General features: G+C 48.0%; 24 non-coding genes and 1 pseudogene across 24 annotated transcripts; all 25 read right to left on the bottom strand.

The window, feature by feature from the left end:
• Window positions 1-76: 76 nt before the first annotated feature.
• On the bottom strand, window positions 77-148 carry TRNAQ-CUG (transfer RNA glutamine (anticodon CUG)). The gene has a single exon. It is a non-coding gene; the product is annotated as a tRNA-Gln (tRNA).
• Window positions 149-155: 7 nt separating this feature from the next.
• Window positions 156-227, bottom strand: TRNAE-CUC (transfer RNA glutamic acid (anticodon CUC)). Its single transcript has one exon. It is a non-coding gene; the product is annotated as a tRNA-Glu (tRNA).
• Window positions 228-305: 78 nt separating this feature from the next.
• TRNAQ-CUG (transfer RNA glutamine (anticodon CUG)) lies at window positions 306-377 on the bottom strand. The gene has a single exon. It is a non-coding gene; the product is annotated as a tRNA-Gln (tRNA).
• A 7-nt stretch (window positions 378-384) lies between these two features.
• On the bottom strand, window positions 385-456 carry TRNAE-CUC (transfer RNA glutamic acid (anticodon CUC)). Its single transcript has one exon. It is a non-coding gene; the product is annotated as a tRNA-Glu (tRNA).
• A 76-nt stretch (window positions 457-532) lies between these two features.
• TRNAQ-UUG (transfer RNA glutamine (anticodon UUG)) lies at window positions 533-604 on the bottom strand. The gene has a single exon. It is a non-coding gene; the product is annotated as a tRNA-Gln (tRNA).
• A 7-nt stretch (window positions 605-611) lies between these two features.
• TRNAE-CUC (transfer RNA glutamic acid (anticodon CUC)) lies at window positions 612-683 on the bottom strand. The gene has a single exon. It is a non-coding gene; the product is annotated as a tRNA-Glu (tRNA).
• Window positions 684-760: 77 nt separating this feature from the next.
• On the bottom strand, window positions 761-832 carry TRNAQ-CUG (transfer RNA glutamine (anticodon CUG)). Its single transcript has one exon. It is a non-coding gene; the product is annotated as a tRNA-Gln (tRNA).
• Window positions 833-839: 7 nt separating this feature from the next.
• On the bottom strand, window positions 840-911 carry TRNAE-CUC (transfer RNA glutamic acid (anticodon CUC)). Its single transcript has one exon. It is a non-coding gene; the product is annotated as a tRNA-Glu (tRNA).
• Window positions 912-987: 76 nt separating this feature from the next.
• On the bottom strand, window positions 988-1,059 carry TRNAQ-CUG (transfer RNA glutamine (anticodon CUG)). The gene has a single exon. It is a non-coding gene; the product is annotated as a tRNA-Gln (tRNA).
• A 4,942-nt stretch (window positions 1,060-6,001) lies between these two features.
• On the bottom strand, window positions 6,002-6,073 carry TRNAQ-CUG (transfer RNA glutamine (anticodon CUG)). Its single transcript has one exon. It is a non-coding gene; the product is annotated as a tRNA-Gln (tRNA).
• Window positions 6,074-6,077: 4 nt separating this feature from the next.
• On the bottom strand, window positions 6,078-11,007 carry LOC146204499 (uncharacterized; annotated as a pseudogene).
• Window positions 11,008-11,816: 809 nt separating this feature from the next.
• Window positions 11,817-11,888, bottom strand: TRNAQ-CUG (transfer RNA glutamine (anticodon CUG)). Its single transcript has one exon. It is a non-coding gene; the product is annotated as a tRNA-Gln (tRNA).
• Window positions 11,889-20,842: 8,954 nt separating this feature from the next.
• Window positions 20,843-20,914, bottom strand: TRNAQ-CUG (transfer RNA glutamine (anticodon CUG)). The gene has a single exon. It is a non-coding gene; the product is annotated as a tRNA-Gln (tRNA).
• Window positions 20,915-20,921: 7 nt separating this feature from the next.
• Window positions 20,922-20,993, bottom strand: TRNAE-CUC (transfer RNA glutamic acid (anticodon CUC)). Its single transcript has one exon. It is a non-coding gene; the product is annotated as a tRNA-Glu (tRNA).
• Window positions 20,994-21,139: 146 nt separating this feature from the next.
• On the bottom strand, window positions 21,140-21,211 carry TRNAE-CUC (transfer RNA glutamic acid (anticodon CUC)). Its single transcript has one exon. It is a non-coding gene; the product is annotated as a tRNA-Glu (tRNA).
• A 74-nt stretch (window positions 21,212-21,285) lies between these two features.
• TRNAQ-CUG (transfer RNA glutamine (anticodon CUG)) lies at window positions 21,286-21,357 on the bottom strand. The gene has a single exon. It is a non-coding gene; the product is annotated as a tRNA-Gln (tRNA).
• Window positions 21,358-21,364: 7 nt separating this feature from the next.
• On the bottom strand, window positions 21,365-21,436 carry TRNAE-CUC (transfer RNA glutamic acid (anticodon CUC)). Its single transcript has one exon. It is a non-coding gene; the product is annotated as a tRNA-Glu (tRNA).
• Window positions 21,437-21,512: 76 nt separating this feature from the next.
• TRNAQ-CUG (transfer RNA glutamine (anticodon CUG)) lies at window positions 21,513-21,584 on the bottom strand. The gene has a single exon. It is a non-coding gene; the product is annotated as a tRNA-Gln (tRNA).
• Window positions 21,585-21,591: 7 nt separating this feature from the next.
• On the bottom strand, window positions 21,592-21,664 carry TRNAE-CUC (transfer RNA glutamic acid (anticodon CUC)). The gene has a single exon. It is a non-coding gene; the product is annotated as a tRNA-Glu (tRNA).
• Window positions 21,665-21,738: 74 nt separating this feature from the next.
• Window positions 21,739-21,810, bottom strand: TRNAQ-CUG (transfer RNA glutamine (anticodon CUG)). Its single transcript has one exon. It is a non-coding gene; the product is annotated as a tRNA-Gln (tRNA).
• Window positions 21,811-21,817: 7 nt separating this feature from the next.
• On the bottom strand, window positions 21,818-21,889 carry TRNAE-CUC (transfer RNA glutamic acid (anticodon CUC)). The gene has a single exon. It is a non-coding gene; the product is annotated as a tRNA-Glu (tRNA).
• Window positions 21,890-21,963: 74 nt separating this feature from the next.
• Window positions 21,964-22,035, bottom strand: TRNAQ-CUG (transfer RNA glutamine (anticodon CUG)). Its single transcript has one exon. It is a non-coding gene; the product is annotated as a tRNA-Gln (tRNA).
• Window positions 22,036-22,042: 7 nt separating this feature from the next.
• On the bottom strand, window positions 22,043-22,114 carry TRNAE-CUC (transfer RNA glutamic acid (anticodon CUC)). The gene has a single exon. It is a non-coding gene; the product is annotated as a tRNA-Glu (tRNA).
• Window positions 22,115-22,188: 74 nt separating this feature from the next.
• Window positions 22,189-22,260, bottom strand: TRNAQ-CUG (transfer RNA glutamine (anticodon CUG)). Its single transcript has one exon. It is a non-coding gene; the product is annotated as a tRNA-Gln (tRNA).
• A 7-nt stretch (window positions 22,261-22,267) lies between these two features.
• On the bottom strand, window positions 22,268-22,339 carry TRNAA-CGC (transfer RNA alanine (anticodon CGC)). Its single transcript has one exon. It is a non-coding gene; the product is annotated as a tRNA-Ala (tRNA).
• Between the last annotated feature and the right edge of the window lie 3,258 nt (window positions 22,340-25,597).

Here is a 25,597-nt window from a genome sequence, read left to right as displayed (position 1 = left end):
CAGAGGATTGCAAGCGAGAGCACAAGAGAATGCAGATGCGTAACATAGCCAGAAAAAAAAAAAAAAAAAGAGGCGCAGGTATCACCGAGACTTGAACTCGGATCGCTGGATTCAGAATCCAGAGTGCTAACCATTACACCATGAGACCAGCATCTTTCCGACGCCGGGAATCGAACCCGGGCCTCCTGGGTGAGAGCCAGGTATCCTAGCCACTAGACCACGCCGGAACGTGGCAGAGGATTGCAAGCGAGAGCACAAGAGAATGCAGATGCGTAACATAGCCAGAAAAAAAAAAAAGGGGGCGCAGGTCTCACCGAGATTTGAACTCGGATCGCTGGATTCAGAGTCCAGAGTGCTAACCATTACACCATGAGACCGCCATCTTTCCGACGCCGGGAATTGAACCCGGGCCTCCTGGGTGAGAGCCAGGTATCCTAGCCACTAGACCACGCCGGAACGTGGCAGAGGATTGCAAGCGAGAGCACAAGAGAATGCAGATGCGTAACATAGCCAGAAAAAAAAAAAGAGGCGCAGGTATCACCGAGACTTGAACTCGGATCGCTGGATTCAAAGTCCAGAGTGCTAACCATTACACCATGAGACCGCCATCTTTCCGACGCCGGGAATCGAACCCGGGCCTCCTGGGTGAGAGCCAGGTATCCTAGCCACTAGACCACGCCGGAACGTGGCAGAGGATTGCAAGCGAGAGCACAAGAGAATGCAGATGCGTAACATAGCCAGAAAAAAAAAAAAGGGGCGCAGGTCTCACCGAGATTTGAACTCGGATCGCTGGATTCAGAGTCCAGAGTGCTAACCATTACACCATGAGACCGCCATCTTTCCGACGCCGGGAATCGAACCCGGGCCTCCTGGGTGAGAGCCAGGTATCCTAGCCACTAGACCACGCCGGAACGTGGCAGAGGATTGCAAGCGAGAGCACAAGAGAATGCAGATGCGTAACATAGCCAGAAAAAAAAAAAGAGGCGCAGGTATCACCGAGACTTGAACTCGGATCGCTGGATTCAGAATCCAGAGTGCTAACCATTACACCATGAGACCAGCATCTTTCCGACGCCGGGAAACGAACCCGGGCCTCCTGGGTGAGAGCCAGGTATCCTAGCCACTTTTTTTTTCTTTATTGCCGGCTTCGACACACAATACACAACATACAAAAGTGATAAAACGTGTCAGCAAACCTTTAGCGGACACGACGCGTTAAAATTTATTCATCTCTACCAAGCTGTTAAGCTGGTCTATCCATTCTGGTGGTTCGGGGAGTGTTCGATACACTTCCCTCAAACGTACAGCACTTTCTATAAAATGTTCCCGTACAGGGCGCACATCAACATCTGCATTGTTGAACTGCATTCGCGTTTTCCACAAGCTGTGGAGGCCGAGGATCATAATCGTATCCAGTGGACTATTGTCAGCGTGTAAAACCGGAAGGAATCTTATGCCGTACATATCTAGGGGTAATTCTTTTTTCAAAGTCCTTTGAAGCACATCCCAGAAAAAGATGGGATCCCAACAATCCAGGAATACGTGTTCTATGGTTCCAGCTTTCTTACATAGGTAACAGTTAGTTGTCCAGGGTACAAAAAGACCTTTTTCATGAAGCCATGTTTTTACTGATAACGTGTTAGTATGAAGTTTAAAGAAAAAGGATTTGACCGAGGGTAACACCGGCATTCTCTTCACTCTGTGCAAAACATCTCCTCCTGGGCCTCCACATAATGGCAAACGGTAAAGTGGAACAGGAATCATTGCATCCAATAAATCTGAGTACAATTTTTTCCGCGTGACATCACTCAAGTATTGCATCCGCGCATGCAGCATCCCGTATGCAAGTACCACTTCGCGTAGGTACCCTCTCACAGCACCACCCATAGCATGACAAGAGCATACCACATATCCTGGAAGGAGTCTGCACAGTCGGAGTTGCACAACTGTGCGCAGGAACATGTCATTTTGATTTCGCAGAAACATAAATCGTGAGACGACTTGCCTCAAAAACAAATGTGCAAGGCCTAGCCCACCTTTTTTTGCAGACAGGAACAAGTTTGTCCGACTGGTTCTTTCCCACGTCGATGCCCAAATAAAAAAGGCGAAAACACGGTGCAATTTTTGAATGCTGATCCGAGAGGCACTGAGCACATTCATGACATACCATATTTTTCCAGTGAGAAATAAATAGCACTCGGTAGCCCGCGAAAATACAGATAATTGCCTTCCTTGTCACGCATCAGCCTTTTCTTTTGCATTTAAAGTTTCATCTTTCCAATACGAATCAGGGTCCTGGTATTCTTGGAGAGGTACACCTAGATACATTGTAGGAATCGTTGACCACTGCAGTCGAGAGTAGTACTCTGGCGTGTCTTCCCAACTGCCGTGCCAGAAGCCATAGCTCTTTTCCCAGTTTATTAACGCCCCCGTAGACTGACAATATTTGTGGACTACATTTGTGGCTTCACAGATGCTATCGTTATCTGAACAGAAAACCGCAATATCATCGGCATAGGCCAATATTTTAACATGCGCTGACTGTAGCCTGAAGCCCGTTACGCTCTCATTATTTCGGATAGTCGAGCAAAGAGGCTCAAGGTAGAGTGCAAAGAACAGGGGCGACATGGGACAGCCCTGCCTAACTGACGACCGCACTTGCAGGTTTTCGGTCAGTTCTCCGTTCACTATAATTCTCGTCGTGCAGTTGGCATACGCCATTCTGACGCCGTCTGTTATTAAATCCCCAACATTGGAGTGATCCAATATGGCAAACAGCACATCATGCGACACCCGGTCAAATGCTTTTGCGAGATCCAGTTGGATCATTGCCACACGGTCACCAAGTGCGTCACAACATTCTAGTACGCTTCGCGCTACGTGAATGTTCGTGGCGATGCTCCGTCCCTTTATGCCACAAGTCTGATGCGTGCCAACCAGCTTTGTTATCACACATTGCAGTCGTCTTGCCAACACTTTCATAAATATTTTATAATCAACGTTGGTGAGGCTTATCGGGCGATAAGACCCCACCAACAAACGCTTTTCCGGCTCCTCAGTTTTCGGAATCAGTGTGATATATGAAGTTCTGAAGGACAGTGGAACACGGTTTTGCTCATAAGCTTCATTGATAACCTTCAGGAGGAGGTGAGCTATCATTGGCTTAAACATTTTATAAAAGGACGCCCCTAATCCGTCAGGGCCCGGTGCTTTACCAGCTGGCAGAGCGTCTATTGCGTCCTCTATTTCTTCGACGCAAAATGGCATTTCTAGTCGCTCCTTTTCTTCATCATCAAGCTTGGGCATTAGAGACAAAAATTCTGCTTCAAAATCCCCTACCATTTTTCGCGGGTGACCAAGTAGGTCTTTGAAATGACCTGCAATTACATGTTTGATAATACTGCCGTCCGACGAAACATCATTCCCACTTCGTATTTTCCGTATTTCCTTACGGCTCGCGTATCGCTTTTCGTCCGATAAAGCACGCTTTGTAGGTGCTTCAGCGGCCCACAGCTTCTCAGACCGTGCGCGAATAACCGCCGCTCTGTACTTATCTGTATCTAATCTTTCCAACTGTATCTTGATGCTCCTTAGTTCTTTGGAAAATGTACCTGGTTGAGCGCATTCTATACCAGTAAGGAATTCTAGTTGCTCACACAGGTGTTTTTCGTTTTGTTTCTCTTCATATCGCAGTTTACTACTGTTTTCAATTACCTTCAGTTTTACTGCCTGTTTAAATTCTTCCCAGCCCACGGCAACACTTATCGGCTGCTCTGCAAGCAACGTTTTTAGCTCCCCATCAACGTACTTAACATAACCCTCGTCCTCCAACAATTTCGTGTTGAGTTTCCATAGGTCCCAATTAAAGCTGTTTTTGCTTTGATTTCTGCCGAAGTTTGCAATCACTAGACAGTGATCACTAAAGCAACACTGGTCTAACCTCATACGATGTACACAGCGGCACTAATTCAAGCGATACATACAACCGATCAAGTCGTGCGTGGCTACTGCCTTGAAAATGAGTGAATTGCAGTTGAGTAGCATTTGAAAACACACTTCCAACATCTTCCAAGTTGTGACCGTGAATAACTGAATTCCGGATCTCCGCACTCTTATCCTTCACTGTCAAGCATTTTACACGGTCTTCAGCGCGACAAACACGGTTGAAATCCCCCAACAAAGCTATGACCTTTTCACAATCTAGGTACGTCTGGAAACGTTCAAAAAACATTATTCTCTCGGAAGCTATATTAGGTGCATACACACACATAACTCTGAAGTTTACATCGTAATGTGAAAAATCAACAATCAGGAGCCGGCCACTTTGACACGAAAACAGCGACTGCACATTTATACCAACATTTTTACGTATGAAAAGGGCACAGCCGCCAGAAGAACTAACTGAATGACACACACAAATGTCGAAATGCAGTCTGAAAGCGGACACCATTCGATCTGTCGCTTCTTGGCTATGAATTTTGGTTTCTTGAACAGCTACTACGTGCTGATCTTTCTCAATGAAAAGGCGGTTAAGCTGGCACTGTCGCCTTCTTGCTCCGAAGCCCCGTACGTTTATTGTAGCTACACGTAGCTCTTCAGGGAGGTAGATTGCCATGTCGAAGAAAGGAAAGGTCCCTATCTCATGGTGTCTACATAAACGACACACCCCGGAACCCCATGCCACCTCTGTATGGCATGAACTACACAAAACTACCCGCCTGCCGTGATTCTACAGGAATGTTCGGACGCGGCTTCAAGGTCGAACGCCTCATACCTGATATTTTAGTCGGCGGCTCGTCTCCGCCACTGGCACCAAGTTGGGGCACATTCGGAGCGAGTTGCTCGTGCGGCCGTTTTCCGACCGTTTGGCTGACCGCTGTACCGAGAACGTCCATGGGCTGGGTGTCGCTAACCACAGAGTCAGATAATGTCACAGCCGCACCATTCGGCACGACGGCGACGGCCGATGCAGACTCTGGGGAAGACTTCTCGGGCGTTGCGCCAGCGACAGGTTGACACTCCAGTTGATCCGTCTGTGGGGCGCCCACCGTGGTCTCTTGCAGCGACGATACATTAGCCGTTCTCGATGCCTCCTCCGCGTCGGCTTCATCCATGAGCAGTTCGGCAGCGTCTACGCTGCTCACGGGTCCAGCGACGCTGGCGTACGTCCGAGAACACTGGGTCTCGTCATGTCCGAAGCGACGGCAGGAACCGCACCGTGGAATGCGGCAGTCGCGCCGAATGTGGCCCGTGCCTCGACACCGCAGACAGAGGGGAGCCCTGCCCGCAACGACCACAAGGGCTAGCTCTCCAGCGACGTTCACCTGGTGGGGCAGGTCGTCCAGCTTCACGCCTGCATTCAACTTCAACGTCACCAGCCTCGTGGTGGAACCCTTATCCGCCACACCCTGTGCGCGCCACCGCTCCTTAGATATGTCGGTCACTGCTGAACGGCGCGAAAGCGAGCCGCACGTCCTCGTTCGGTACGCTGGGCAGCAGCCAATGTAGCTTCATTCGGATGTCTCGGTTCGCCGGGTCAATCATGAGGCATCGAGCAGATTTCACTTTCAGCTCACCCATTTGCACAATCTTCTTTACGCCCACATCGCCCCTAAAGGTTACGGCCCAAACGTGGCTCATGCGGCACACCCCGAGGGCGATAACTTCCGGCAGGAGCGACAGGGGAGCGAGCGCATCCCGGAAATCTTCCACCCGGTATGGGCGGACTGATGTCTCCGTGCAAGAAAACAGTGTTTAGAACGAATCGTCCTGTAGGCAAACCAGGCAATACGACCTGGTATTCTTCACCCGATGCAAAAACCCTGTCACCCCGGCTCGAGATGGCCGCTGTAGCCGCTCCAACGGAGCTCGTCATAACACGTCCGTCACGCTCGGTGGCCGGAAGTGGAATCCCGACCACGTCGGAACGTGGCAGAGGATTGCAAGCGAGAGCACAAGAGAATGCAGATGCGTAACATAGCCAGAAAAAAAAAAGAGGCCCAGGTCTCACCGAGATTTGAACTCGGATCGCTGGATTCAGAGTCCAGAGTGCTAACCATTACACCATGAGACCGCCATCTTTCCGACGCCGGGAATCGAACCCGGGCCTCCTGGGTGAGAGCCAGGTATTCTAGCCACTTTTTTTTATTTACCTGTTTTTTGAGGCAAAGGAAATACATTGTAATAAAAAAACACTTCAGCCTGCTTTGGCTGGAGTGATACATTAAAATTTCCTGAACTGGATCAGTTCATCCAATACATTCAGCCATGAAGGTGGCTCAACCTGCGCCTGATAAACTTCACGTACATAGCACAGACTTTCAACAAAGTTTTCTCTCACCGACAGGACATTGACATCTGCCTTCCTGACTGCCATTCGTGTCTTCCATAAACTATGGAGGCCGAGCAGCATTATCATGTCGTAGGGAATACCTGTGTGATCATTGTCTGTTGGTAGATAGCGTATTCCTATAGGTGTTATGGGCAAATCCTTCTTTATGGTACGTTGCAGAATATCCCAATAAAATACCGGATCCCAGCATTCAATGAACACGTGTTCGATGTTCTCAGGCTTTTTACATAATAAACGGTTTGTGGTCCAGGGTACAAATATTCCTTTGTCATCTAGCCAGGTCTTAACTGGAAGTGTACTAGTGTCCAGTTTGAAAAAGAACGACTTCGTACTTGCTTTGATCGGCATCTTTTTAACTCTTTGTAAAACATCTTGCCCTCGGTCTCCATTGTTTATCATTCGGTACAAGGGAACTGGCATCATGACATCTATTAAGTCACTATACAATTTTTTCTTGTTCACCAGACAGATATTCTATCGAGAATCGAACCTTCAGTATATAGGCAGAGTCAACAATCTCCTTTAAATATCCCTTCAACCCGCATATTGGCCACCCTGCAGTAGACACAATAAAATCTGGAAGGGCATTTGCTAGACGCACTTGCATCATTGTACGTAAGAAGGGCTCACTTTGATCCCTGAAAAACATAAAACGGGAGACGAGTTGCCGAACAAACAAATGTGAGAGACCGACACCACCATCTCGAACTGCTCTAAATAAATTGGTTCGTTTTGTCCTTTCCCAGTTGGACGCCCAAATGAATACAGCAAACACTCTGTGCATTTTTTGCACATATACGCGTGACATAGAAACTGCAAAACATACCACAATTTGGAGATTAGAAAAATGTTGCATACGGATGCCCTCGCAAACATGGATAATTCTCTACCTTGAAAAGCCCCTGCTTTCTCCTTCACTTCGGCCATCACGTCCTTCCAGTTACGGCGCTCCTGTTATAATATTGCAGTGGCACTCCCAAGTACTTCGATGGAACGGTTGTCCACTGGAGGTTCGCAAAAGACCTCGGCGCAATTTCCCAATTTCCGTGCCAGAAGCCGACACTTTTGTCCCAGTTAATCTCAGCGCCGGTCTGTTCACAAAAGTTTTTGGCAACGAAAATTGCTTCTTGAACACTTTTTCGGTCGCTACAAAACACCGCAATATCATCCGCATAGGCAAGAACTTTCACCTGGGACGACTCAATACGAAAACCGTTAATTAGTTCGGGGTTGATCAGTTTAAGACAAAATGGCTCCAGGTATAGAGCAAAAAGTAAAGGAGAGAGTGGGCAACCTTGTCTTACTGAAGACCGCACGGGGACAGTTTCGCTTAAGCTTTTGTTAACAATGATTCGAAAGGTGCAATTGTCATAAACCATTTTTAGACCATCAAGAATAACACATCCTACATTGCATGTTCGAGCACGCTTTACAGAACTTCATGCGATACCCGATCGAATACCTTTGCCAGGTCCAGTTGGATCATTGCTACTCGACCAGCAAAGTCATCACAACATTCCAGAATACTACGCGCAACATGAACATTTGTGCATATACTGCGCCCTTTTACTCCGCAGGTTTGGTGCGGTCCAACGAGTTGCATGATCACACTTTGCAGGCGCTTGGCCAGAACCTTCATGAATATCTTGTAGTCGGTATTGGTCAGCGTAATCGGGCGATAAGACCCTACCGACTGCAGTTTCCTTTGGTCATCCGTTTTGGGGATTAGCACTACGTGACCAGTACGAAAAGACAGCGGCATTTGTTTTTCTTTGTACGCTTCCGTGATCACCGCATGTAAAGCTGGGCTAATTTCATCTCGAAAGGTCTTATAAAAAGCGGCACCGAGGCCATCGGGCCCTGGCGTCTTCCCAAGGACTAGCTCGTCAATTGCGCTTTCAACTTCACCAATGCTGATAGGTTGTTCTAGGCGAGCAACCGTGGGCTCATCTAATCTGGGCACTAGCGATAAAAATTCATCATGCAGTTCGCACCTCGTTCTTTTATTCCCTACCAGTTCTGTATAATATTCCACAAAGGCCTGCTCAATTTCCTTCTTGTCGCTGGTAATCTCATTGTGGTACCGAATCTGCCGGATCTCTTTCTGCGTTGCATACCGCCTTTCATCGCACAACGCACGTTTGTTCGGTGCTTCACCTGCCCACAACTTTTCGGCCCGCGCCCTTATCACTGCCGCTCTGTACTTGTCTGTCTCCAGAGCTTCTAGCTGGTTCTTTATTTCTCGGATTTTGTTTATGTACATGCCAGGCGCTGCTGTTTCCATACACATTATGAAATCCAAATTGCACTTCAATTCTTTCTCCATTTTTCGACATCTTTGATTAAGTATTGTTCCTCGTTCTATCGCAATCACCTTGACGTCGTTCTTAAATGATTCCCACTTTGCTGCGTAGCTCCATGAGCGAGTCGAGGGCATTTTAGCTATCTCTTCTTTAATTCGCTCAATGAATTCTTCATTTTCTAGAAGTTTTACGTTAAGCTTCCAGAGGTCCCAACTAAACCGTGACTTTTTGGGCTTGTTATCAAACGTAACCATCACAAGACTGTGATCGCTGAACGAGAGGTGCTTTAGATCATATTTTTCACATGCTGTGACAAGTTGCAAGCTGGCGTACACTCTGTCTAGTCTCGCATTACTGCCGCGTTGGAAATGCGTAAAACAGGGATGTGAGCCTTGTGACAATACACTGCCAAGATCTTCCATATTATAGTCTTGAATTAGTGAGTTCAGCAACCGAGCGCTCTGATCGCGAATCGGGGACTTGGGTACTCGATCTTCTGTTAAGCAGACACAGTTGAAGTCACCCACAAGAATAACACTTTTCGCGCAATTTAGGAACGCTTCAACCTTCTCAAAAAAAGCAACACGCTCAGTCTGATTGTTAGGTGCATACACACATATAACACGCCAAGCACTACCAGACAGTGCAAAGTCAACAACCAGTAACCGGCCATCTTCGGATGCTACGACATTTTCCTCCACAATGCCCAGACTGTTTCTCAAAAATAGGGCGCAACCACCCGACCTTCCAACAGCATGACATATACACACATTGTATCGCGACCGAAAATTGGCAACCATTCGATCTGTATGTTCCTCACTCTCAATTTTGGTTTCTTGCAAAGCGATAATGTCCAAATCATTTTCTAGGAAAATTCGGCTGACTTGACGCTGACGCTTGATCGCTGCCAGCCCCCTGACATTCAACGTCGCTATGCGCAATGGCATATGAAATAATGTTCCCTTATCTCTGGAGGAACACACAAATCGTGCAGTGCTCACCTCAGGGCACCATGTCGCGGCAGCGGTTTCCGTGCTCAGCGGATTAACACTTGTGCCCACGCTGTGCCAGCCTTTACTAGAGGCTCGATGCGCTTCTTCTGGGTCGTCCTCCATGCGTAGTCAAGTGTGTCGCACACGTTGCTCCGGCATCCGAAAAGGACAAAGTTACCACAGAAGCAGCGCTATTTCGGCGTCGCTTCAGCTGTTCTTCTATCAGGCGGAATAGTTGGCCTTGGTTTAAATGGCGCTCGCCGCGTCGGTGTCGCTTTGGTGGGCGGCTCCTCCACTGCTGCACCGTCACTTAGCTGGTCGCCTTGTACCGCTTGAAGATGAGAGCGTTTTGTGGCCGAAACAGCGGTGTCTTCCATATTTGCATCTTTGACATTTTGTAGGGTGCTTAGTTCGTTCCTTGAGGTATCCTCCATTTCGACAGTAGGCGTCTTCTCCCGATTTTTCTTTTGCTCCTGTTCGAGTTGAGGCAGTTCGTGCTGCGAGGCCGTCGTCGCCACTGTGTGCTCACCGCTTGAAGGTTGCAGGTCTTTTGCAGCAGCAGATGGTAAAACACCTGCTTCCTTTGACGCATCCTCAGCCTCCACCTCATCCATGACATGTTCCGCCAGCTCACTGTTCCTTGCCGGGCCCGTCATTCTGGCGTACGTGGGAACACACTGGCTCTCATCATGCCCAAATCGCCGACAATGCGAGCACCTAGGCACTCGACAGTCGCGACGAATGTGGCCTTTCCCTACATCGCAGGCAAAGGAGGGGCCTCCATGCGACTACTAAAAGAGCTGGCTCACCTGCGATACGGATTTGGTGGGGAATGTCTTCAGCTGTGACACCTTTGTTCAGATTCAGGCTCAGCATTCTAGTTGTGGACCCCTTTTCGGTGACGCCCTGAACACGCCACCTCTCTTTCGACGTTTCCGTCACTTCACCACATGGTCGGAACGCCACCCGCACATCATCGTCAGTCACATTGTGGAGAACCCAGTGCACCTTGACTCGTACTTCCTGCTTGTTGGGGTCGATAACGATGCAACGACGTTCCTTGACGGAAATGCTTTCAGCCGCGAGCGCTTTCTGCATGGCCTCAGAACTCTTAAACGTAACCGCCCACCCGTGATTCATTTGGAATGCTCCCAGGGCTACAACCTCTGGGAGCAAATCCAAACTGGCAAGGGCATCCCTGTAGTCGTCGACCCTATACGGCCGCGCCCGAACGTCGCCGTGCAAAAATACTGTGTTCAAAACGATACGACCTGTAGGTAGGTGGGGCAGCATCACTTCGTATTCCTCGTTATCATGAACGGCAATCCTGTTTCCGCGGCTCGGCTGAGCCGCTAACACCGCTCCAACGGAGCACGATAGCACGTCCGTCACGCTCGGTGGCCGGAAATGTAATCCACTAGACCACACCGGAACGTGGCAGAGGATTACAAGCGAGAGCACAAGAGAATGCAGATGCGTAACATAGCCAGAAAAAAAAAAAAAAAAGAGGCGCAGGTCTCACCGAGATTTGAACTCGAATCGCTGGACTCAGAGTCCAGAGAGCTAACCATTACACCATGAGACCGCCATCTTTCCGACGCCGGGAATCGAACCCGGGCCTACTGGGTGAGAGCCAGGTATCCTAGCCACTAGACCACGCTTTTTTTTTCTTTATTTCCGAGGTATACATGAACAACAAATTGTCACACTTAATAAAACACTTCAGCTGCCCTTGAGCTGACGCGTGTGAGGTTAAAATTTCTTCAATTTTACCAGGTCATCCAGAACTTCTGCCCACTGTGGTGGGTCGGGGAGCGCGCAGATACATTCCCGTAGATAAACAGCACTTTCAACAAAATTTTCACGTACACTGCGAATGTTAATATCTCCGTGCCTTACTTGCATTCGTGTTTTCCACAAGCTGTGGAGGCCCAGAAGCATTATTAAATCATAGGGTACGTCTTCGTTCTCCACCGGTAAAAACCGGATGCCATAAGGGTTTAGTGGTAGTTCTTTTAATTAATCTTTGTAGCACGTCCCATTGAAATACTGCATCCCAGCAGTCTAAGAATTGGCCACTAAACCACGCCGGAACGTGGCAGAGGACTGCAAGCGAGAGCACAAGAGAATGCAGATGCGTAACATAGCCAGAAAAAAAAAAAGAGGCCCAGGTCTCACCGAGATTTGAACTCGGATCGCTGGATTCAGAGTCCAGAGGGCTAACCATTACACCATGAGACCGCCACCTTTCCGACGCCGGGAATCGAACCCGGGCCTCCTGGGTGAGAGCCAGGTATCCTAGCCACTAGATTTTTTTTTCTTTATTGCCGCGAAACACAAAACAAAAACACACATGATAAAAAACGTCAACTACACTTGAGCTATCGCGTACGTGGCTAAAATCTTTTCAAGTGCACAAACTCATCAAAGAGACAATGCCATTGTGGCGGATCCTGCTGCCTCCTGAAAGTTTCGCGTATATAAACAGCACTTTCAATAAAGTTTTCACGCGCCGATCGTGTATCTATATCTGCATGACGCACCTGCATTCGTGTTTTCCACAAACTATGGAGGCCAAGAAGCATAATTAAATCATAAGGTGCATCATCGTTCTGCACTGGTAGGAATCTTATACCGTAAGGAGTAAATGGAAGCTCCTTTTTAATTGTCCTTTGGAGGACGTCCCATAGAAAGACAGCATCCCAACACTGTAAGAAAACGTGTTCAATTGTTTCCGGTTTTTGCATAACAGGCAATTTGTTGTCCATGGGAAGAAGATACCTTTTTCATTCAGCCAGGTTTTAACAGGGAGCGTATTAGAGTGAAGTTTGAAAAGGAACGTGTTAGCAGATGGCCTCACGGGCATCTTCTTAACTCTTTTCAAAACGTCCTGCCCTGGGCCTCCACAGTGTAATACCCGGTAAAAAGGCACCGGCAGCATCACGTCAATGAGATCTCTATAGTTTTTTTCTAGGAACATTGTAAAGGTAATCAAAAGAAAACCGCACTTTAAGCAACTTGCACGAAAAAACAACCTCGCGCAGGTAGCCAGTCACAGTACCAGGCATGTTTTCACATGACACAATCCATTCAGGGAGCAGACTCTGTAATTGCACTTGCATCACAGTTCTTAGAAAGGTATCTTTTTGATCACGGAGGAATATAAATCGCGAAACCACCTGACGCAAGAACAGATGTGCAAGGCCAAGCCCGCCCCTTTTAACAGAAATAAACAAATTCGTCCGAGCGGTTTTTTCCCATGTGGATGCCAAATAAAAACAGCAAAAACGCGGTGCATTTTCTGAATTGAGGTTCGTGAGACACACAACACATTCATGAGGTACCACAGCGTCGAAATAAGAAAAACATTGCAAATAGAAGCGCGCGAAAACATTGAGAGTTTCCTTCCTTGCCAGGCATCCGCTTTTTCTTTCGCTCTGGATGTTTCTTCCATCCAGTGCACGTTGGGATCTTGATAACATTCTTAAGGCACGCCTAGATATCGTGTTGGGAGAGCAGACCATCGCAGCTTACAGAAGAAATCAGGTGTCACGTCCCAATCACCGTGCCAAAACCCAGAGCTTTTCTCCCAATTGATCTTACATTCGGTTTGATCACAAAATGTTTGGACGACACCCGTGACTTCACAGATGCTCTTTCTAGTTGCACAAAACACTGCTATGTCATCAGCATATGCTAGCATTTTCACGTGTGCTGATTGCAGCTTGAACCCTAAAATGCGATCGCTATCAATGATAGCCAAGCAAAGTGGCTCTAAATACAGTGCAAAAAGCAGGGGTGAGAGCGGGCAGCCCTGCCTTACCGATGAACGTACTGCGATGCTGTCAGTCAGTTCACCATTCAATATAATACGGGTCGTGCAGTTCGCATACGCCATTTTAACACCCTCCACTATGACGTCACCAGGGTTCAGTTCAGTTCAGTCGTTCAGTCGTGTCCGACTCTTCGTGACCCTATGGACCATGTCACGCCACGCTTTCCGGTCTCTCACTATCTTCCTAACATCACATAACTTCATCTGCAGTGCCTCGAGGATGCCATCAAACCATCGCGTTCGCAGCCTACCCCTACTCCGGCGACCCTCAACCTTTCCCAACATCAAATCTTTCTCCAGCGACTCCTCTCTTCTCATCAGATGACCAAAGTAGCTGAGCTTTAACTTTAGAATTTGACCCTCCAATGAGCAGTCAGGGTTTATGGTCGACAATATCGACTGATTTGATCTTCTGGCAGTCTAAGGAACTCTCAAGAGTCTTCGCCAACACCACAATTCAAACGCGTCAATTCTTCGGCGGTCAGCCTTTTTCACAGTCCAACTCTCGCATCCATACATCACAACTGGAAAGACCATAGCACGAGTTATACGGATCTTGGTTGGCAGACTAATGTCTCTGCTCTTTACTAGGCGGTCAAGGCTAACCATGGCTCTTTTTCCCAGAAGCAGGCGTCTCCTAATTTCATGGCTGCAGTCTCCTTCCGAGGTAATCTTGGAGCCCAAGAAGAGAAAATCTGTCACAGCTTCCACTTCTTGTCCATTGATGCTACAGGACTTGATAGGGCAAGACGCCATGATCTTTGTCTTTTTAATGTTCAGTTTAAGCCCAAACTTCTCACTCTCTTCTTGTACGCGCATCAGAAGTCTCTTGAGTTCCACTTCACTTTCTGCCATTAAAGTGGTATCATCCGCATATCTAAGGTTGTTGATACGTTTTCCAGCGATCTTCACTCCAGCTGAAGACTCGTCCAGACCGGCCTTCCTCATGATGCACTCTGCATATAGGTTAAATAGGCAGGGCGACAGTATGCAGCCTTGCCTCACTCCTTTCTCAATCGGAAACCAATCAGTAAGACCATGCCCAGTTCTGACTGTGGCCTCTTGTCCTTCATACAGGTTCCTGAGGAGACAGATGAGGTGAATTGGAACTGCCATCTCTTGGAGAGCTTGCCACAATCTGCTGTGATCTACGCAGTCAAACGCTTTCGCATAATCAATAAAGCAGAAGTAGATGGATTTCTGGAACTCTCTTGCTTTTTCCATGATCCAGCGAAGGTTGGCGATTTGGCCTCTAGTTCCTCTGCCCTTGCGAAACCCAGCTTGCACGTCCGGAAGCTCCCGATCCACATACTGCTGCAGCCTTCCTTGGAGGATTTTCAACATCACCTTGCTAGCATGCGAAATAAGCGCGATCGTGCGGTAGTTGGAACAATCTTTGGCACTGCCTTTCTTTGGAAAGGGGATGTAAACTGACCTCCTCCAATCCTGTGGCCACTGCAGGGTTGTCCAAATCTTCTGACATAATGTATGAAGAATGTTAACAGCGTCATGGTTGAGGTTTTGAAGCAACTCAGCTGGAATGCCATCAATTCCGCTAGCTTTGTTCTTAGCAAGGCTGGCTAAGGCCCATTCAACTTCACTCCTCAGGATGCCCGGCTCGAGATCAGTAATCACAACCGTCTTATGTTGGGTTTGCACATTCGGGTCCTTCTTGTACAGTTCTTCTGTGTATTCCTGCCACCTCTTCTTTATCTCTGAGACTTCAGTGATGTCCTTGCCTCGTTTGTCCTTTATCACGCTCAGCTTAGCACAGAAGCTTTCTTTGATATCTTTAATTGTCTTATACAGAGCTCTTGTGTTCCTTAATTGGCTGTTGTCCTCAACTGCTTGGCACTGTATGTTCAGGAAGGCATTCTTATCTCTCCTTGCTATTTTCTGAAAATCCGCATTGCGAGCCTTGTATCTTTCTCTTTCCCCCATAACTTTTGCCATCCTCCTTTCCTCAGCTATTTGCAAAGCCTCTTCAGATAACCAGTTTGCTTTCTTGCATTTCTTTTGCTTTGGAACTACCTTAGTAGCAACTTCTTTATTATATCACGAACATCAGTCCACATCTCTTCGGGCTCTCTGTCTTCTAGATCTAATTCTTGAAATCGATTCATCACTTCCACAGCATATTCTAATGGAATTTGATCCAGATCATACCTGAAAGGCCTTCTAGTTTTCTGCGTTTTCCTCAATCGAAGCCTAATTTTGGCAACAAGAAGCTGATGATCGGTGCCACAGTCGGCTCCAGGCCTTGTTTTTACTGCTTGTATAGCGCTTCTCCATCTCTGCCGGCAAAGAATATAATCGATCTGATTCCTGTACAGACCGTCCGGTGAAGTCCATGTGTACAGGCGCCTCTTGTGCTGTTGAAAATGAGTATTCGCTATGGTCAGGTTGTTTTCTTGACAAAACTCTACTAGCCTCTGCCCAGCTTCATTTGGCTCGCCAAGACCGAACTTGCCTATAATTCCGGATATTTCTTCACTCCCGACCTTAGCATTCCAGTCTCCTATGAGAAAAACGACGTCTGATGATGGGGTGCGGTCTAAAAGGCATTGTAGGTCCGCATAAAATCTCTTAACGTCAGCTTCTTCAGCAGTAGCGGTCGGTGCATAGACTTGGATAACTGTTATGTTGAAAGGGTGACCTTGGATCCGAAGTGAAATCATTCGGTCGTTTTTGGGGTTGTACCCTAGCACTGCTTTGCCCATTCTTCTGTTTACTATGAGAGCGACCCCATTCCTTCTCTTGGATTCGTGCCCACAATAAAAGACATAACGGTCGCCGGAATTAAATTATCCCATTCCGGTCCACTTGAGCTCGCTGATAAACAAGATATCAATGTTCAATCTGTCCATTTCTCGCTTGACGACATCCAGTTTACCTTGTGACATAGATCTTACATTCCATGTTGCTATGGGATATATCTCCTTGCAACATCGGACTTTCGGGTCGCTTCCCGACACATCCACAACTGAGCGTCCTTTTGGCTTTAGCCCAGCCGCTTCATTCGTCCTGGAGCTACTGGGAATCGCCCTTTGTTCATCCCCAGTAACATGTGGGACGCCTTCCAACCTGGGGGGCTCATCTTCCGGCGCCATATCTTTAATGGTATTGTGACTGGCCATAGGGTTTTCTTGGCAGGAAATACTGGAGTGGGTTGCCATTACCTTCTCCAGTGAATCACATTTTGTCAGAACTCTCTGCCGTGACCTGTCTATCTTGGGTGGCCCTACACAGCAGAGCTCACGACTTCATCGAGTTTCTCAAGCCCCTCCGCCACGACAAGGCAGTGATCCATGAAGGGGTCACCAGGGTTAGAATGCTCGAAAATGGAAAAATGAATTTCGTGAGAAACACGGTCAAAAGCTTTCGCCAAATCTAACTGCATCATGGCTATCTGACCACCGAGTGCATCAACACATTCTAGTACGGTTCTTGCGACATGTATATTCGTGGCAATGGATCGACCCTTGATGCCACACGTTCGATGAGACCCAACCAATTTCTTTATTACGCTTTGCAGTCGTTTTGCTAAAACCTTCATGTACACCTGTAGTCAACATTGGTGAGGCTAATCGGTCGATATGACCCCACCAACAGTTGTTTCTCCGGATCATCTGTCTTGGGTATTAGAACAATGTGCGATGTAGAGAAACACAATGGGACAGTATTACGTTCATAAGCTTCAGTGATTACACGGAGCATAAACTGAGCCGCATACTGCTGAAAAGTTTTAAAGAAGGCAGCGCTTAGACCATCCGCCCCAGGGGCCTTCCCAGTTGTCAGGTCATCTATTGCAGATACTATCTCCTGCAATATTGCAGATACTATATTGCAGGAGATAGTATCTGCAATAGATGACCTGACAGGTGTTTCTAGGAGCGCTTTACTTTCGTCATCCAGTGCAGGCATCAGTCTTAGAAAATCTGTATGAAAGCCGCTATACAGTCTGAAGCTTAGCGCTAAGCAGTTCTTCGAAGTGTTCTGCTACCGCACGCTGAATATCTTTAGCATCTTCTTTGATATGGCCGGTATACCTTATACTCCTTATTTCTTTCTGGCAGGCGTATCTTTTCTCGTCTGCTAGCGCTCGTATTGTCGGCACTTCTCCTGCCCAAAGTTTTTCAGCCCTTGCACGTATGACAGCCGCTGTGTATCTTTCGCTGTCGATTGTTTCCAACTCACTTTTTATCTCTCGTATTTTACTGGCGAAATGCCCTGGCACAGAACTTTCCATGCTCAATAAAAACTGGAGTTGTTCATTCAGTTCTTTTTCTTTTTCTTTCTCTTTATGCCGCACCTTACTGCTCTTTTCTATGGATTTCAATTTGACCCACTCTTTGAAGCTGTCCCATTACTCTGCAAAACTTACTGGTCTCATAGCAAGACGATTTTCAAACTCGGTCTTAACTTCCGTAAGGAACTCTTCATCGGCAAGAAGTTTGGCATTCAGTTTCCGTAGGTACCAGTTAAAGCGCGATTTCTTTCCTTTGCGGCCAAACACTGCACTCACGAGACAATGATCGCTGAAAGACACAGGTTTGACCTCATATGCAGTACATAGGGAAACAAGATCAACCGAGGCATACACCCTGTCCAATCTAGCATGGCTATCTCGCTGAAAGTACGTGAACTCTGGCTGGTTTCCAGTGGAGAACACACTACCAACATCCTCAAGGCCATACTCATGCACAAGTGCATTCAACAGCTCGGAGCTTCTGTCTCTTCGAGGTTTACACTTTGCCGCTCGGTCCACAGCTGCGCACACACAGTTGTAGTCACCAAGTACAAGCAAGATTTTGTCGACCTTCAACCACACCTCAATAGACTCAAAAAACAAATTCACGCTCACATCCTGAATTGGGAGCATACACACACACAACACGCCAGCATAAATTAGAGTAGGTAAAAGCGGTAACCAAAAGCCGACCGCTTGGACAGGCAAGAACGGGCTCTACGCTTACTCCCAGCGTGTTACGTATAAAAAAAGGCATCCACCCGATACACCAACAGAATGGCATACACACACATAAAAGTTTGTTTGAAAAGAAGCCACCATACGGTCAGTGCTTTCTTGGCTCTCAATCTTTGACTCTTGCACAGCTGCTATATCTATATCATTATCCAAAAGGAGGCGACTGAGCTGGCATTGTCGCTTTCTCGCTCCCAGTCCTCTGACATTCAAAGTAGCTACATGTAACGGCGAATTAAGCTTGAGAGTCATGTATTAGAGAGAGACGCCCGTACCCGCATGGTGCCTACCTTCATGGTTGCGTGGCCTCCGCTTCTGACGATCAGCGGCGTATGTATGCATGTAATGTCCTCCCAGCAGAATGTCGGGATGCATTCAAACGAAGTCCAAGCACATTGTTTCATTTTTGCTCACACACGCACCACTTGGTTGCAGAAGGTTCCTGACGCTGGTCGGTAGGCAGCCTATCCACAAATCGTTCAGGACACCACAAAAACTACGGAGGCGGTTTCCCCGCCTGCCGCGTGTCGGCCGAGAAGTTCGGCTTCGGTCTTAACGTGGCTCTTCGGATGCCAGAAGTTTTCGGCGGCGGCTCACCACAAACACCGCCTGGCAGCTGAGTCTCCTCGACGCTTTCCTCATGCGGACGTTTCGCGGCAATTAAGGCTGCTGTCTCCGGCCCAACCTCCATGGCATCAGTACAGGAAGGCTCAGTACTGAGATGATCCTCAGCGTCGGAAAATTTGGTTACGTCTTCTGCCGCTTCCTTTGACGCGCTTTCATGGTCCTGGAATGGAACGTTCAAGACATGCAGAGTTTCATTCTTTTCATTTGAGACCGTCACCTTATTCTTTGCTAAAACCGTCATGGAAGGCGCGTCCTGTTTCGTTGACTGACCTCTAATGTCACCAGCCTCCTCCGCATCCGCCTCGTCCATAATTAACTCGGACGAGTCTTCGCTGGTCCCAGGTCCGGCAATGCTAGCGTAGGTTCGTGCACACTGGCTGTCTTCATGCCCGAACCGTCGACAGGTTCCGCAGCGAGGAACCCGGCACTCTTTGCGGATGTGACCCGTTCCCCGGCAGCGTAGGCACAACGGGGGTCTGCCTGGCACAATGACGAGCGCGAGCTCACCGCTAACATTCAACTGATGCGGCAGGTCGTCGAGCTTCATGCCAGCTTTCAGCTTCAGCGTGACGAGTCTTGTTGTAGAGCCCTTTTCTAGCATACCTTTAACACGCCAACGCTCCCGGGAAACGTCTGACACCTTTCCGTACGGCGCAAATGCAGCACGAACATCTTCGTCTGGCACGTTGTGTAGTAGCCAATGAAGCTTGAGTCGCACGTCCTGGTTCGCCGGGTAAATCAGCAAGCAGCGCCCGTTTTTCACAGACAGCTCACCTACACTGACAATCTTGTTGACGGCTTCAGTATCCTTGAGAGTGACGGCCCAGACGTGGCTCATCCGATACGCCCCCATAGCGATAACATCGGGGATTAGCGAGTGTTGTGCTAAAGCATCCCGGAAATCTTCCACCCGGTACGGGCGGGCCCTGATATCGGCGTGCAAAAAAACGGTATTCAAAACAAACCGACCTGTTGGAAGCGCAGGCAAAACGACCTGCTAAGTGTTGTCCTGTTCAGCAGTCCTGTTACCGCGGCCTGACATGGTCGCTGAAGCCGCTCCTGAGGAGCCCTGCATCCTGCGTCCGTTCACTGCCGTGGCCGGAAGCAGAATATCCTAGCCACTAGACCACGCCGGAACGTGGCAGACGATTGCAAGCGAGAGCACAAGAGAATGCAGATGCGTAACATAGCCAGAATAAGATTGGGATAGAGCGCATTTGGCAAGCACTCGCAGATTATGTCTAGCAGTTTACCGGTATCGCTAAAGAGGAAAGTATACAACAGTTGCATCTTGCCTGTACTCACCTATGGGGCTGAAACGTGGTGGCTAACCAAGAGAGGTCTACTTAAGTTGAGGACAACCCAGAGGGCTATGGAACGAAAAATGGTAGGGGTAACATTAGGAGATAGAAAGCATGCAGAGTGGGCCAGAGAAATAACTCAGGTTACCGACATTCTAGTAGAAATTAAGAAGAGGAAATGGACATGGGCAGGACATGTAGTGCGAAGAGAGGATAACCGATGGTCGCTTAGGGTAACAAACTGGATTCCAAGGGAAAGAAAGCGTAGCAGGGGGCGGCAGAAAGTTAGGTGGGCGGATGAGATTAAGAAGTTCGCAGGGGTCAAGTGGATGCAGCTAGCACAGAACCGGGTTAAGTGGAGAAATATGGGAGAGGCCTTCGCCCTGCAGTGGGTATAGTCAGGCTGATGATGATGATGATGAACGTAGCCAGAAAAAAAAAGAGGAGCAGGTCTCACCGAGACTTGAACTCGGATCGCTGGATTCAGAGTCCAGAGTGCTAACCATTACACCATGAGACCGCCATCTTTCCGACGCCGGGAATCGAACCCGGGCCTCCTGAGTGAGAGCCAGGTATCCTAGCCACTGGACCACGCCGGAACGTGGCTGAGGATTGCAGGCGAGAGCACAAGAGAATGCAGATGCGTAACATAGGCAGAAAAAAAAATGGACGCAGGTCTCACCGAGATTTGAACTCGGATCGCTGGATTCAGAGTGCTAACCATTACACCATGAGACCGCCCTCTTTCCGACGCCGGGAATCGAACCCGGGCCTCCTGGGTGAGAGCCAGGTATCCTAGCCACTAGACCACGCTGGAACGTGGCTGAGGATTGCAAGCGAGAGCACAAGAGAATGCAGATGCGTAACATAGGCAGAAAAAAAAATGGACGCAGGTCTCACCGAGATTTGAACTCGGATCGCTGGATTCAGAGTCCAGAGTGCTAACCATTACACCATGAGACCGCCATCTTTCCGACGCCGGGAATCGAACCCGAGCCTCCTGGGTGAGAGCCAGGTATCCTAGCCACTAGACCACGCCGGAACGTGGCAGACGATTACAAGCGAGAGCACAAGAGAATGCAGATGCGTAACATAGCCAGAAAAAGAAAAGGAGGCGCAGGTGTCACCGAGATTTTAACTCGGATCGCTGGATTCAGAGTCCAGAGTGCTAACCATTACACCATGAGACCGCCATCTTTCCGACGCCGGGAATCGAACCCGGGCCTCCTGGGTGAGAGCCAGGTATCCTAGCCACTAGACCACGCCGGGACGTGGAAGAGGATTACAAGCGAGAGCACAAGAGAATGCAGATGCGTAACATAGCCAGAAAAAAAAAAGAGGCGCAGGTCTCACCGAGATTTTAACTCGGATCGCTGGATTCAGAGTCCAGAGTGCTAACCATTACACCATGAGACCGCCATCTTTCCGACGCCGGGAATCGAACCCGGGCCTCCTGGGTGAGAGCCAGGTATCCTAGCCACTAGACCACGCCGGAACGTGGCTGAGGATTGCAAGCGAGAGCACAAGAGAATGCAGATGCGTAACATAGGCAGAAAAAAAAATGGACGCAGGTCTCACCGAGATTTGAACTCGGATCGCTGGATTCAGAGTCCAGAGTGCTAACCATTACACCATGAGACCGCCATCTTTCCGACGCCGGGAATCGAACCCGGGCCTCCTGGGTGAGAGCCAGGTATCCTAGCCACTAGACCACGCCGGAACGTGGCTGAGGATTGCAAGCGAGAGCACAAGAGAATGCAGATGCGTAACATAGGCAGAAAAAAAAATGGACGCAGGTCTCACCGAGATTTGAACTCGGATCGCTGGATTCAGAGTCCAGAGTGCTAACCATTACACCATGAGACCGCCATCTTTCCGACGCCGGGAATCGAACCCGGGCCTCCTGGGTGCGAGCCAGGTATCCTAGCCACTAGACCACGCCGGAACTTTTTTTTTTTTTTTTCTTTATTGCCTGACTTTGACACAAATACAACGCACTGGAACACAAAACAACAGGAACAAAGGAATAATATATGTACACAAAGCTAGTTTCTCGTTGCCTATCCCCCACTGAGAGGCAGGCATTGTCATTTTAAAATTCCTTGAGCACCGTCAAAGGTTCCAGCTTTGACAGCCACTCAGGAGCACATGGTTGCAATTTAAGCACGTCGAGCCATCGCTGCACACTTTCACGGAAATACATGCGGGCTGGCCGTGCATCTGGATCGCAGTGATAACCAGCCATTCGTGCGCGCCATATACTGTGGAGGCACATTAACATAACCTGGTCTAACGGCATATCATCGTGGTTTTCCAATGGCAAATACCTAATGCCATGGGAATCAAGTGGCAACTGTTTTTTTATTGTCCTTTGCAGAACATCCCACAAATATACCCCCTCCCAGCAATGCAAAAACACGTGATCTATTGTCTCTGGCTGTTTGCAGATGAGACATTGGGCCCCCCACGGTAGGAACATACCCTTCTCCTCCATAAATGATTTTACACTCAAAGTACCGGTATGTAGCATAAAGAAAAACGTTTTAGCTCCCGTAGCAACTTGCATTTTTTTTACGCGTTTTAATACATTACTTCCTGTGCCTCCATAGTATAAAGCTCGGTACAAGGGCACCGGGAACACCACTTCACAAACATCCTTGTATAATGTTCTCCTTTTAACATTACTTAAATACTCTTTCGAAAAACGTGTGCTTAAGAATTTCACGCTCACAACAATTTCCCTAAAGAATCCAAAAAGAGAGCCCGGCATACATTGAGTATAAACTACGAAATCAGGCAACGCTCGACCAAGTCTTTGTTGACACACTGTGCGCAGGAATGGATCACTGGCATCCCTAAAAAACATAAACCGGTTTACAATCTGTCGCACAAACAAATGACCCAGACCAAGCCCCCCATGCTTCACCTGCCGGAACAAATTTGTCCGACTGCACCTCTCCCAACTCGAGGCCCAAACAAACACCGCAAAAACTCGATGCAATTTTTGCACATTTACACGGGAGCAATGCAACACTTGCATTACATACCATAACTTACTAATTAAAAAAAGGTTGCAAACTGCGGCTCTTGCAAATATTGATAATTGAGCGCTTTTCCATTTCTCCGCTTTTTCACGGGTTTCTCTGACCTGCTCTAGCCAGTATGGCTCGCTTTCCTTGTAAAATTCCAAGGGCACACCCAAGTACTTTGCAGGCGTTGTAACCCACGACACATTAGCGTAAGTGTCGGGGGTCAGCTGCCATTCTCCGTGCCAAAATCCCAGGCACTTACCCCAGTTAACTTTACTCCCTGTGACTGCTAAAATGTTTTACCACATCCACTGTCCTCTTTATACTCTCCTTATTCACACAAAAAACCGCAACGTCGTCTGCGTAAGCCAGCAATTTGACTTCTGACTCCTGCAGTCGAAAACCATCAATGTCATTGTTTTGTAGGATGCTTAAACACAATGTTTCAATATAAATTCCGAACAAAAGAGGGCTGAGGGGGCAACCTTGGCGCACCGAACGTCGTACGTTGATGGGGGCCCCCAGTGACTTATTGACAATTAATCTCGTAGTGCAGTTACGGTACGCCAAGGCCACTCCCTCTCGAATAACAGCGCCGACATTAACATGGTCTAATATACTGAACAGAATAGTATGCGCCACACAATCAAAAGCTTTCTCCAAGTCCAACTGCAGTAAAGCAACACACGCATGAGTTGCATCGCAGCATTCGAGCACACTTCTCGCTTTGTGAATGTTCTGAAAGATGGATCGCCCTTTGATACCGCACGTTTGGTGAGGGCCCACTAGTTCGCATATAACCGTTTGTAGTCTGCCAGCAAGCACCTTCATATAAATCTTGTAATCAACGTTTGTCAGAGCAATGGGCCTGTAAGACGACAACTGCCTAAGCTTATCTGGTTGGTCAGTTTTCGGAATAAGTACTGTGTGCGACGATCCGAAAGACGCAGGCAGTGCCTTCAGTTCATACGCTTCATTAAATAAGGCACACAACAAAGGAGATAGCTGTTCCTTGAACGCTTTATAAAAAGCCGCACTCAGGCCATCAGGCCCGGGTGATTTCCCTGGGTTTAAATTTTCTATTGCCTGCTGCACTTCTTTTTCGCTTATTGGCCGCTCCAGTCTTTCTTTTTGTTCGTCATCAATTTTTGTCATCGCGTCAAGAAAGGATTCTTTGAAACGGTCCAAATTAACCTCTCGGGACGAAAAAAGCTCTTCATAATACTCCTGGAAAGCTTTCGCGATTCCTTCGTTATCGGTCTCTGTGCGTCCTGCCCAATCTACCTCTGCCACGTGATTTCGCCTTGCATTTGCTTTTTCTATTCCCAACGATCTTTTTGTCGGCGTCTCATCCATGGCAAGTTTTTCCGCTCTCGCACGCACCAGTGCTCCGCGATAACGGTCTTCGTCATTCAGTTGAAGTCTTTGTTTTATTTTTCTAATATCGTCCATGTATAACCCTGGCGTGTTACACTCCAGGCCTAACAATTTATCTAGCAAAGATCTTAAATGCATTTCATTTTGTTTTTCTTGAAACCTTATGCAGCTGGCCTTTTCTATAGCTTTGATTTTTATTTGTTGCTTACACAGTTCCCATTCTTGACCCAGTTCGTGGCTGTCCTCCTGACAAATCCTAACAATTTCTTCTTCTACTAGTCTGGTGAATTGCTCGTCATTCAGCAGTTTATTATTTAACTTCCACAATTCCCAACTAAAACCGCTACCTCTCTTTCTTGTTCCAATTGTACACTGAACCATGCAGTGATCTGAGTACGTTACCGCCAAAACATAATAATCCTGACATTTTGGAGCCAGTTCTGCGGCCACATAAATTCTGTCAAGGCGGGCGTGGCTAGCACCCTGAAAATGCGTATACTGAACCCGTCGCTCGCTCGTGAGACACTCTGCAACGTCTTCCAGTGCAAACTCATCAATCAAGCGCGAAAGTACCTCTGTGCTACGATCCCTAAATGTACGATGGCTAGTTTTGTCACCGGAGCTCAGTACACAATTGAAATCTCCCAGAAAGACAAGTTCCTTATCCGTGTTTAAATAATCTTCAACAAAATCAAACAAAGCAGCCCTCTCATCAACTACCGTAGGTGCATATATACAAACAGCACGCCACTCAGCCGAGCAAAAACTAAAATCGAGGACCACGCCCCGACCCGACG

This window comes from Amblyomma maculatum, chromosome 1 (assembly GCF_055883805.1).
Source record: "Amblyomma maculatum isolate TAMU_Amacu chromosome 1, ASM5588380v1, whole genome shotgun sequence".
Classification (NCBI taxonomy): Eukaryota; Metazoa; Arthropoda; class Arachnida; order Ixodida; family Ixodidae; genus Amblyomma; species Amblyomma maculatum.
The sequence above is the reverse complement of the archived record's forward strand: the minus strand, read 5'-3'. Positions and strand labels throughout refer to the sequence as shown.